The sequence below is a fragment of the Saccopteryx leptura genome, chromosome 7 (assembly GCF_036850995.1).
Source record: "Saccopteryx leptura isolate mSacLep1 chromosome 7, mSacLep1_pri_phased_curated, whole genome shotgun sequence".
Classification (NCBI taxonomy): domain Eukaryota; kingdom Metazoa; phylum Chordata; class Mammalia; order Chiroptera; family Emballonuridae; genus Saccopteryx; species Saccopteryx leptura.
Window position 1 is genome coordinate 13,839,013 of NC_089509.1, and position 11,632 is coordinate 13,850,644.

Here is an 11,632-nt window from a genome sequence, read left to right on the forward strand (position 1 = left end):
TACATGTATTTCCTCAGTCCTCAGAGGAAGGTCCTCTTATCATTCCCATTCTGATTTTTTATGACATGCAATCTACAGAGATTAAATAAATTGCTCAAAGTCATGCAGCTAGTAAGTGACAGAGCTGAGTAAATCCAGGTAGGGTGGCTCTAGAGAGCCCAGGTTCTTAATGCTTAAGCTCCTTTGTTAACCCCTGGGCTCATTATTCAGCAGGAATCTTCATTATTGAGTCATTATTTCATTGAGGAGGAGATGTTTGCATAGTGTTGCTGAAACACACCTAGCAAAAATCTTGCCACTATGCAATTCACATAGAGTACCAAGCAGACGCTTTTGGATGTCCAAATGCCAAGGATTCTATAGTGGGTTAGAAATGCCCTTGTGTCTCTCTCATACTTCTGTTGTATGATGAGTCAAAGATTGATTTGTACTAGATTTAGGGCAGCTGAATAAAATACATACAGAAAGGAAACAAGGAGTGCTGAGTTATTTACCTAATGAATATTTACCTAATGAATGAGGGTAAGGTAGGGTGTGAGAAGATGACATTAATACATGTATCCCAACCTGTGGAGTAAATGTCATGTAGATTACTGACACATATTATGCTATCTCAAGCAAAGTCAAATTTGTTGTGGGCAATTTATGTTTCATTTACCCTGAATCTGCCTCCAACATACGACTCAGCATAGCAAGTGATCTGAAGACAAAAGCAAAAAACACACATCCCCAAGTTCTTTCTAGACTCTCCAATTGTTAATCACATTCTGATACAATTTGCTGGAGAATTTACAAATGCTAAATCAAGCATGATTGGGCGTCAAAGATTATAAACCTTTGGGGGAAATCCATATTAATATGGAAGAGTGGAAGCTGTTCGTGTCATGTTAGCATTCTGGAGCACTCACCTGACTTAAAGAAATTTTTTGTTGTTCTTTGAAAGGAAAGATGAAAGGGCATATATCACTTTGAGCAGAATTCTGCAGAAACTATAATCTACAACTACTGCACTTATCCAAAACTCTGTACTTTATTTTAAAGGTCATGGCTGTATAATTCTGACTTCAGCAAGCAGGAATATTTTCTTTAAATGTAGCCTAATTTTATTGTTCATCTTTAAATATTCATTTCATATTTGATGGGCTAAAAATTTGAAATTCAAATTATTTCTTTTCCTTATTTTCTTAGCAAAATTTTACTACGAGTAATGTTGCAGCTCATTTATAATGAAATATAAATAAAATAAACTTCATAATTCAACAAGAACTGATTAAAATTATTTGAAAGCCTGTACTTACAGGTGAGTAAACTTTAAATTTCAGTTGCATAACTCAGAATCTGTAGAAGTTATTTTAAGGAAATTATTCATCTACTGAGTCATTGAATCTGAAAGCTGAAAAGGAGATTAAAGTTCACTTCCTACAAAACTCACATTACTGATGAGGTCTAGAGAGATTTCTTCACAAGTGCAAGGTCACTTTTTAATAGTTACAAAGTTAAGGATCAAATTAAGGTATACTGTTTCCGAGTCCATTGACCTTTCTAAGAAATTTTTTTGGTATCTTATATTCAAGATTTAGCCAGGGTAACTTTCCTTAAGCCCCAAACCAGGGGTTTCAAGTGACATTGAGTCTCCTGTGAGGTCACTGATTTTCACTAGGGCACAATATTTTCATGGGTATCCCTTTCCAGAAGATGTAAGCAGGGGTCAATGTGAAAGAGCCTAACTTTTCTAGAAAACAGTATCATCACTTTCTTCTGCTGATACTGCATTCAGGCTGTTAATATTAAGCATATTTGAAATGAAATATCAACATGAATGTCCATTTATTAGAGACAGTGGTCAGAGAGAAAACATGGACAGATTATCCATTTCTTTCTTCATGTCTGTGCTTCAAAATCAGATTCTTAGGGCTATTGTAGCAAAGTAGCCCAAACTGGATGGTTTAAAACAAGAGAAGTGTGTCCCCTCACAATTCTGGAGAACTGAAGTCTAAAATCAAGGTATCGGTATGCCCCAGCTCCCTCTGATGACTCTGAGGGAAGACCTCTATGCTTCTTTTCTAGTCCTGGTGGTTTTTGGCAACACTCAGTGTACCTTGGCTCATAGATGAATCACTCCAGATGCTCCCTCTATTTTCGTATAGCCTTTTCCCTCTATGCATGTGTGCCTGTGTGGCTCAAAACTTCCTTCTCATTAGAAGGACACCAGCCACTGGGTTTAGGGCCCACCTTGATCTTAACTAAGTTACATCTGAAAAAATTCCTAAAGACGATTATATTCAGAGGTATTGGAGGTTAAGATTTCCACATGTCTTTTGGGGGTCAAAATGTAAACCAACGTATCTCCCAAATAGATTTTTTTTTCAGAAACAGAGAGAGAGTCAGAGAGAGGGATATATAGGGACAGACAGACAGGAATGGAGAGAGATGAGAAGCATCAATCATCAGTTTTTCATTGTGGCACTTCAGTTGTTCATTGATTGCTCTCTCATATGAGCCTTGACCGTGGGGCTACAGTAGACCGAGTAACCCCTTGCTCAAGCCAGCAACTCTGGGTCCAAGCTGGTGAGCTTTGCTCAAACCAGATGAGCCTGCGCCAAGCTGGAGACCTTGGGGTCTCAAACCTGGGTCCTCTGCATCCCAGCCCAACGCTCTATCCACTGCACCACCGCCTGGTCAGACAGATTATGTTTTAATAAAGGGAAAATTGTTTCAGAAAACCATGCATAATTGTTTCTAGACTAATTTAAATGCTTGACCAACTCAGAAAAAAATAAAAATAGAATAGATGGTTCTGATACCAAACCCCATTGCCAAGCTTGGTGTGGGGACTTTTTAAAAGTCAGAGGTGAGACCCATTTTTAACATGTCAGGCAATGTGTGGCCAGTGCAGAGATAGAGCAATAGTTCCTGTGGAGTGGAGCTTTTTATCATCTCCATTATAATTTCTTGGAACATGTACTTTTGAATTTTGTGTTTTATTACATACTAGAAATTTCAAACTATGCATAGTCTCTTCTCACATCTGATTAGCTTGCCAGCACTCTCAGACCCCCTTGCTGCACTTACTTCCCCTGGCCCATTCAAGATGGCTAACACCATCAGTTCCTGCTCACTTTACAGAAGGTATCATAATTCCACTCACTAGTAGGTACCTACACAGGGTACACATGGCACAGGCTAGGGGATACATCTGGAAAGTGATGCTCAATTATCTCCTTATACCTGTTATAAACATCTACTTGTATTTTTCCACAAGGTGTCAAATGTGTGTGTGTGTGTGTGTGAGTGTACATTTGTAAACATATATTTGTATATATAAATATATGATAGATTGTAATTTCTTTAAGGGGAAGTTGGAACCAGATTTAACTTGAGAAGGTTTATATTAGTTAGTATAATGTCTTATGTATTACAGAGATCTGAGGAATATTTTCAGAGTAAACAGATTCATGGTTTTTAAGCCAAAACTGGTTTTAGATGAACAAAATTGTACTTGAATTTAATAAAATACCAACAAAGTAAACCAAATTTTTTCATGCTAATGCACCTGTCCAAGCCACTGCTTTTAATGAGTTGTTCTCATATCATGCACAAAGAAATTTTATGATAATTAGAAACATGTTATTTGGCAAAAATAAATATGTTGAATAATAATTATACCTTCCCTTCTCACAATGAGTTATTTTAAAACAAAATTATTTTTACTTTATGATTTTTACATTATAGAGAAAAGAAAAACACTGAAAATAATTAGTATATTCTGTATTTTCCCATGTATAAGATGCATGTTAATTGAGGCCCAAAATTTGAAAAAATAAATTTATTACATAAAGTTATTGAATATAAGTTTTATTCATCATAAAATTCATACACTCCTCATCACTGTCAAAAGTCCCATCCATTAGCTTGTCCTCATCTGTGTCTGATGACGAATCACTGTCTTCATATATTGCCTTGTTCTCACTTTCATCTATGGCATTTGAGATGCCACACTTCTTAAATGACTTGACAACAATCTCAATCTTGATATTATCCCAGGATCTTTTCAGGCATCTTTTGGGCAAGTCTGATGCATATACGCATGCTTAGTCCATTCTGTTTCATTGAACCTGAAGCACCAATTGTGTCCTCTTTTGAAATCAGTAACTTCTTTTTCATCAGCAATTCTTGCCTCATGCTGAGCCATCTTTGTGGACACAGGAATTCCAATTGCCCTTTGCTCTTCATCCATATCTTCCATTCCCTCTCTAAATCAGGCCATTTTGCTGACTTACTTCTCATGGCCTTCTTCTGCTGTGGCATTTTCAGTAGGATTTCTTCTTCCTGTAGCCAGTCTCAGATTGAGTTCTCAGTTGAAGGAGGACCAAACTTACGTTCAGCACCACACTTTTCATTCACTTTTGTAAACTGGATCATTTTTAACTTGAATTCAGCACTGTACAAAAATATTTTCTGAGCCATTTCTGGACAGAACACGGCAAAACATAACCTACCATAATATACTGGTAACAAGTGTGAAACAATAAGTACAAAGACAAGTGCAAAAAAGTGGGAAATGCAAGTAAAAAAATCTACGAGTGCAAAAACAAAAAAAAGAGCAAAAAAAGCAGGATATGCAAGTTCAAAAATTTATAACCACTGTATAAGACGCACCAGTTTTTAGACCCCAAAATTTTCAAAAAGGGTGCAACCTATACCTGGGGAAATACAATAGATCTGAGAAGCTGGATTTATTTAAACAGGTATATAATATTTAAATAACAACTAATGATTACTATGTCAACATTTTAACTTACCAAGCTAAGTTATGATGAGTTAGAAAAGGGTACATTGAATTGTTGCAATTACAACATAATTTGAAGAAAAATGCTTGTTTCTGGTCACTCAAGGTGGAGTTTAAGGTTTACAAAAATTCATTTCTCTTTAAGTGATTGTTGATCACAAGAAAAAAAATGAAAGCACATAAAATTAAAATAAAATTGGTTAATTACAATTTTTTAAATAAATGTTTTATCATATCTTTTCAATTTTAAAGTGTGCAGGTCTAGATGTTTGAAAAATGCCAGGAAATTGACCCTGCACATCAATCTTCTAGTTTGGGAGCATGGCAGAGCACCAGTATTCTGGGCTCTTCACACCTGGCCGCCCAGTGTTTTGTTTTTATATGTAAGATGCTGTTTCTTAGCTTTCCCACAAAGATTTAAAGCAAAAATTTTAAAAAGTGCTTATATCAGTGTTATCTTTTTTACTTCATTTTTCCCCCTCTTAATTTGGTTGACCATTTAGGCTGAATGACAGTTCGCAAGTAAAAATTATTAATCTTTAGAGGAATTTCAAAGACATACAAATAGTAAATTGAATTGCAACACAACTAATTATTTATTCAAAGGAATCATGCCTCTACCCATGCTCCTTTGTAAAGATGTCATAAAACCAGAAGATTGTGTCTTTAAATATAATAATCAGTGCTAAAAAATTTCACTGAAAGGTATGTGTTTCCGACCACCAAATTTTAACAAGCTTCTCTCCCTGACAGAATTATGTCCCATTCTCAACAGAGTCAGAAATATTGGACTTGCTCATTAAAAATAATGAGATGCCTTTGTAAAGAGTGCTGATTTATAGCTTCTCTGTGAAATATCTTCTTTTCAAAGGAAAAAATAATAATTAGATCTTATGGAGGTCCTCACCTTAAGATATAAAAGATAACCACAAAACCACACTTAATTACGTAAACTAAACACTTTATGAACAATCTTACAGGGAAAAAAAGTCCAGATTGAGTAGGATAAAAAGTTATACTTGAGCCTGACCTGTGGTGGCGCAGTGGATAAAGCGTTGACCTGGAAATGCTGAGGTCGCCCGTTCGAAACCCTGGGCTTACCTGGTCAAGGCACATATGGGAGTTGATGCTTCCAGCTCCTCCCCCCTGTCTCTCTCTCCTCTCTCTCTCTCTGACTCTCTCTCTCTCCTCTCTAAAATGAATAAATAATAAAAAAATAAAAAATTAAAAAAATTAAAAAAAAAAAAAAGTTATACTTGATAACGAAATGGACCTGGAAGAGAAAGACAAACAGAAAATAAACAAGAGGACTCTGTCATTATTTTGCTTCCATGACCCATTGTAACTTTTTTCCCTAAAGAATTTATTTAGATAGAAAAAAGAGCACTAGTTAGTCAAGGGTTAATTTTATTTCTTAATCCATCAGGCGCCTGCACTCTTCAAACTTCTAAATACACTTTCTTGCTTTCCCTTGACTCTTTTCTGCAGTAAAAATGGAACATAATCTTTTACTGAAGCTATGCAAAAGTTTAGTATAAATTTCTTTTTTCTTTCTATTTTTTTTTTATTAAGTGAGAAGCGGGGAGGCAGACAGACAGGCTCCCATATGCTCCCTGACCAGGATCCACCTGGCAAGTCCCCTACCAGGCAATGCTCTGCACATCAGGGGCTGTTGCTTTGTTGCTCAGCAACTGAGCTATTTTAGCACCTGAGGCAGGGCTATAAAGCCATTTTCAGTGCCCAGGCCAACTTGCTGGAAACATTTGAGCCACAGCTGCAGGAGAAGAAAAAGAGAGGAGGAGAGGTGGAGAAGCAGATGGTCACTTCTCCTATGTGCCCTCACTGGGAATCAAACCTGGGACTTCCAAATGCCAGGCTGATACTCTACTATTGAGCCAGCTAGCCAGGGCCATAAGCAATTTCATTAAAAACCATACATTCCCCCTCCCAAGGGCTAATGTAGTATAGCAGTAACTAACTCTCCTATTATTTCCAATCCTACCAGTTATCTAAGTCACTCAGTATCTTGTTTTTTTGCTTGAACCCTCCATTTCCAGACATTAATCACAAGTCATATCATTTTGTTAATAATTGCAATCATAATAGCCACTATGTATGTGCTTATTATGTTCTAATCATTACACTATGCACTTGTGTTGTTTTACAAAAACCCTATGAAGTAGGTATTATAATTTTTGCCATTTTGTGTAGTATGACGCACTAGAGATTCAGACATATTAAGTAACTTATCTAAGATCTAATACTAAATTAGTGACTAGAGTATGGCCAGAGAGCAGGGGAGCTAGAAAAAAGGAATCAAACTTATCATTAATTTTAGAACTTCACATCTATTTATTAAAAAATAGAATTCATGCTAGTATCTCTCGCCTTTAACATGTGATGCTTTAATTCATGAACTTATTCAATGTCTTTTTTTAGTCATCCCCCTCCAAATGCTCCTTTCTCTTTTAATTATAGTATATTTGGTGTCACTGTGACTGCCAGGTAAACTACAGAATAGGCCTCTGCCAGATAGTCCAACTCTTTTCTTTTTTTTTTTTTCTTTTTTTTTCATTTTTCTGAAACTGGAAACAGGGAGAGACAGTCAGACAGACTCCTGCATGTGCCCGACCGGGATCCACCTGGCACGCCCACCAGGGGCGACGCTCTGCCCACCAGGGGGCGATGCTCTGCCCCTCCTGGGCGTCGCCATGTTGCGACCAGAGCCACTCTAGCGCCTGAGGCAGAGGCCACAGAGCCATCCCCAGCGCCCGGGCCATCTTTGCTCCAATGGAGCCTTGGCTGCGGGAGGGGAAGAGAGAGACAGAGAGGAAAGCGTGGCGGAGGGGTGGAGAAGCAAATGGGCACTTCTCCTGTGTGCCCTGGCCGGGAATCGAACCCGGGTCCTCCGCATGCTAGGCCGATGCTCTACCACTGAGCCAACCGGCCAGGGCCCAACTCTTTTCAAGAGAAACATTCTTACTCTTATTTGAAACATACCACTTTTAAAACATTGGTTTGATTTTTCAAAAGCACATACAAACAAGTCTGGCCTGGCCGAGAGGTTTCCCAATGACATACTGTGTTTTAAATCCTGCCACAAACTTGAGGACTGCAGGACTTCTCCATTGTCGTCCCTGTAATCTGGGCTCCTGGTGTCTGCGGGCTAAATTCCTCCAGTTTCCTGCTCTTAGCTTCTCTCTCCACTTTTAACTTTTACAAGTCATTCGCAATAGCTGGCAGAGTCCCCTTCTTTTCAATACTTAGCACTGAACACTCAAGACAACAAGAGGAGCCAAGTGTTATATAGTTGAGTGAGTCATTTTAATTAAGGTAGCTCAACTAAATATAATCTAGTTAGGCTGTTCACCTGCCTGGTAAACCAGGTAGGTGCAAAAACATCTACTGCCTTGTATCCGGCCCAGTCTACTTGTAAGTCAAGAAGGGGTGGGTTTTTGTTGGAATGGTAATGAGATAGTAAAGGAAGGGAAGGAAAAAATGAGCAGCCATCGGAATTATTTTTTATTTTAATTAATTCCTGAATAATGTTTGAGAGATAAAAACTAATGATTCCACAGTGAGACTGAACATCAAGGAGAAGATGTGCTATTTTAAAACTAATAACATCAACCAGACTGGGAAATAGACCCAGAGGGCAGTGGATTCCCCCAGGAAATCCCATACCTTTCTAGCTGCCTGTAGAGTGAGAGAAAAATAACTGTACTCACTACCCAGAGGGGCTGGTGCACAGGGATTCCCACAGAACATGTTCTTTTAAGTCTCAAGCATTTTTAGTCCGCAGAGGTCTGTTTTAACCTGAAGACTTCTGCTGCAGCTCTATACGCAAACACATAAATACCCACTTACCCACCCACAGAGAATTCCCTTCGCTTCAGGCTTTATCACAGTCTTCAGATTCAAGGTTAGGCTCTGCCTCGGTGAAGGACTATTGACAGCCTCTGGTTGGCAGAAGTCTTCTTTGGAAGACACAGCCAATGCATGGAAATAAGTGTAAACAGAATGGCCTGAGGAGGGTCTTGGACTTCATTTCTCTTTCTCTTCTTCCACCGCAACCCCAACCCCACCCCTACTCCAGGTGATTGGGTAATGGCTTAGTTTTCTAGCACTCCCATAACAAGTCACCACAGACTGGGTAAAAACAGTTGAGCATAACTCTGGACATGAGAAGTCCAAAAATCAAGGCGTCTGCAAGTCCAGCTTCCCTCAGAGGCTCTGGGGAGAGTGTTCCTGGCGCCTCCCAATGTTTGGTGGCTCCAGGCATTCCCTGGCTTGTGACTCATCACTCCCACCTCCGTAGTATATTCACCTACCCTTCCCCTGTGTCCTCTTCTCTCTGGCTCTGAGAAGCATACCCAGCACTGAATTTTGGACCCACTTGCATAATTTAAAGATTCTTAAATTGTTAGATTACATCAAGAAAGACCTCTTTTTATAAATAAGATCATATTCACCATTTCCAAGATGTAGAAATATCTTTTTTTGGAGGGGTGGGGGATCACAATTCAAACCACTACAAGTAGAGCGCGCGTATATACGCGCGCACGCGTGCACACATGCACACACACACACACACACACACACATTCTTCGATGAGAAAGAGAGAGCGAGAGAGAAGATCTGTAAAGAAGAATTTGCCTCCCTGCATGTATATATTACTTCCAGGTCTGATGTTTGGGTACAATGGACTTTGTCTGAGTCTGAGAACTCTAATTTCCCATCCCACTCTGAACATGAGCTCTAAAAATCTGTGAGAAAGTGGGTCCTGCCTAAAATCTTGAAAGAATTAAATTTCTTTCAGATGTTCATTTTAGAGAAATAGATCACAGAAGAATATACTTGGGGAAAATGTACTTAGCACTTTCAGAGCATAAAATCCAACCAGCATCATCAATTAGACATCTACTCTGATGCACCCTCAGATAGATGTTTTGCAAATACAAGTCAACCTGACTAAGAAAGCTAAAATATATGCAGGGCGTGTGGTTAAACAACAAATGACTCTGATATACCTGCTGCTTACACTATCTCTGCTCATCAACTTGGTCTCCAAATACATTCTAAATTCTATAGGATTAATTTAATGCCAACTACAGGGAATATAGTGAAATCCTTTTTTTCCCCCAATAGAAATTACTTTCTTAACTAAGGCAACTAAGAAGATGGAGAAAGCTCATGAGCTTTAATGAAATTTCTCTGGGGCTCTGTTAAGATGCACCTCTGAAAGGTACATTTACCTTTTTTGCCCACATGCCTGCCTCTCAATTAGGTAGAAATTACATACTTAATCTGGGCCAGTCTTGTCAAGATTGTATGCTTTCTCCAAAAATTCACTTAGCATCTTAAACCAATGGTTTTCAACGTGTTTTCTGCACTATGCAACCTCCCAGCTCTCCCTCTTCCTTCCTGCTTTTGAATTTCTAAAGTTTTGTTGGATGTGGGTCCTCCAGCCATGTTTCACTTTCCTGGTTCCATCTACCCATCTGCCTTTCTCATCTGTTGCTTGCCTTAACCCTGTTTCTTCCTGGATGTCTGAACTCTTTGCTAAGCAGTTGGCTTACTGATATAACCACCAGAAGTGTGCTAAACCAACAGAGCACCATAAACACATCCCAGATTTAACACTAGCAACTTAACTGTAAGCACAATGAAGTGTGAGAAGGACTTCTAACTCATGCTTCTTAGGTTATAGCATTGGCTTTGACCTGGCCTCCAGGCAGGCATGCTTTCTTACTCAAGATTTCAGTTTTTCAGTAGAATGCTGGATTTCAACCCTGGCTTCACTTTAAAATCACCTGAGCACTTGTGGTTGTTGATATAGATATTTTTTTATTAGAAAAGCCCAACCCTCTGAGATCTTAATTTAATTTGTCAGGTATAGAGCCAAGCACTTTTTTTAAAACTCTCCCCAGGAAATTGTCATCTGCACTCACATTTGAAAACACTGCCATAGCAGAGTGGTGTGTATATGTGACTCCTAAGTTGTCACCATCAGCATCGCCCTACCTTGTTAGAAATGTAAATTCTTTGGCTCCATCCTGGGTTTTCTTAATCAGAAACCCTGGGGATATGCCCAGCAAGTGCCATTTTAACAAACCTTCAAAGGGATTTTGACTATGGATGAAGTTTGAGAAACAATGCCATTGCGTACCTCTTGTGACTCACTACGATTCTAAGGAAGGCACACAAATAAATACAACTGTGCTCCTCACACAGGAATAACAAAAATGTACTTGGTGGAAACACTACAAACATACAGACAAACCCAAGCATGACTCATATGTTCAGACCCCTGTAATTCTACTCAGAATAAACACAAGCAAAGTGCATAAAGTACATGTGAGTGAATTGAAAAAAAATCTTGAGTGGAAGAATTTCTGTTTAAAGAGAAAATTTATGAGGGTGATATAAGCATAAATAATAGGAGGGAAGAGGGCATTTAGATAACAAGGGCGGTTTATTAAAAGATAGAACAAAATTAAAAATGGGTGGTAGTCAAACTATAAAGAATCTTAAATGTCACTCTAAACCATTTTGTAGAATATTTCTAAAAAACACTCTGCAAGGCCAGTAGCTGCTGCCATCATCACAGCCGCTTGGCCAATGCAGGTTCACATTTAATCCGGACAGATCATAAAGAAACAGTGGAGCCAAAAACTGGTGGACCATTTCCCTTTATTCTAGACTCATACCTTCCAAGTAATAAACAAACACACGGGGCGCCAAAACCCACTCACACATTTCTCCGGTTCCACAACCTGGACAATCTTTCCGGTTTCCCTAGAATCAAAGGCCCCACCAGTCTTATTCAACTCTGTTCCCCAT

At 38.7% G+C, this 11,632-nt stretch overlaps 1 non-coding gene across 1 annotated transcript; it reads right to left on the minus strand.

The window, feature by feature from the left end:
• Positions 1 to 7,667: 7,667 nt before the first annotated feature.
• Positions 7,668 to 7,743, minus strand: TRNAA-AGC (transfer RNA alanine (anticodon AGC)). Its single transcript has one exon. It is a non-coding gene; the product is annotated as a tRNA-Ala (tRNA).
• Positions 7,744 to 11,632: the final 3,889 nt, after the last annotated feature.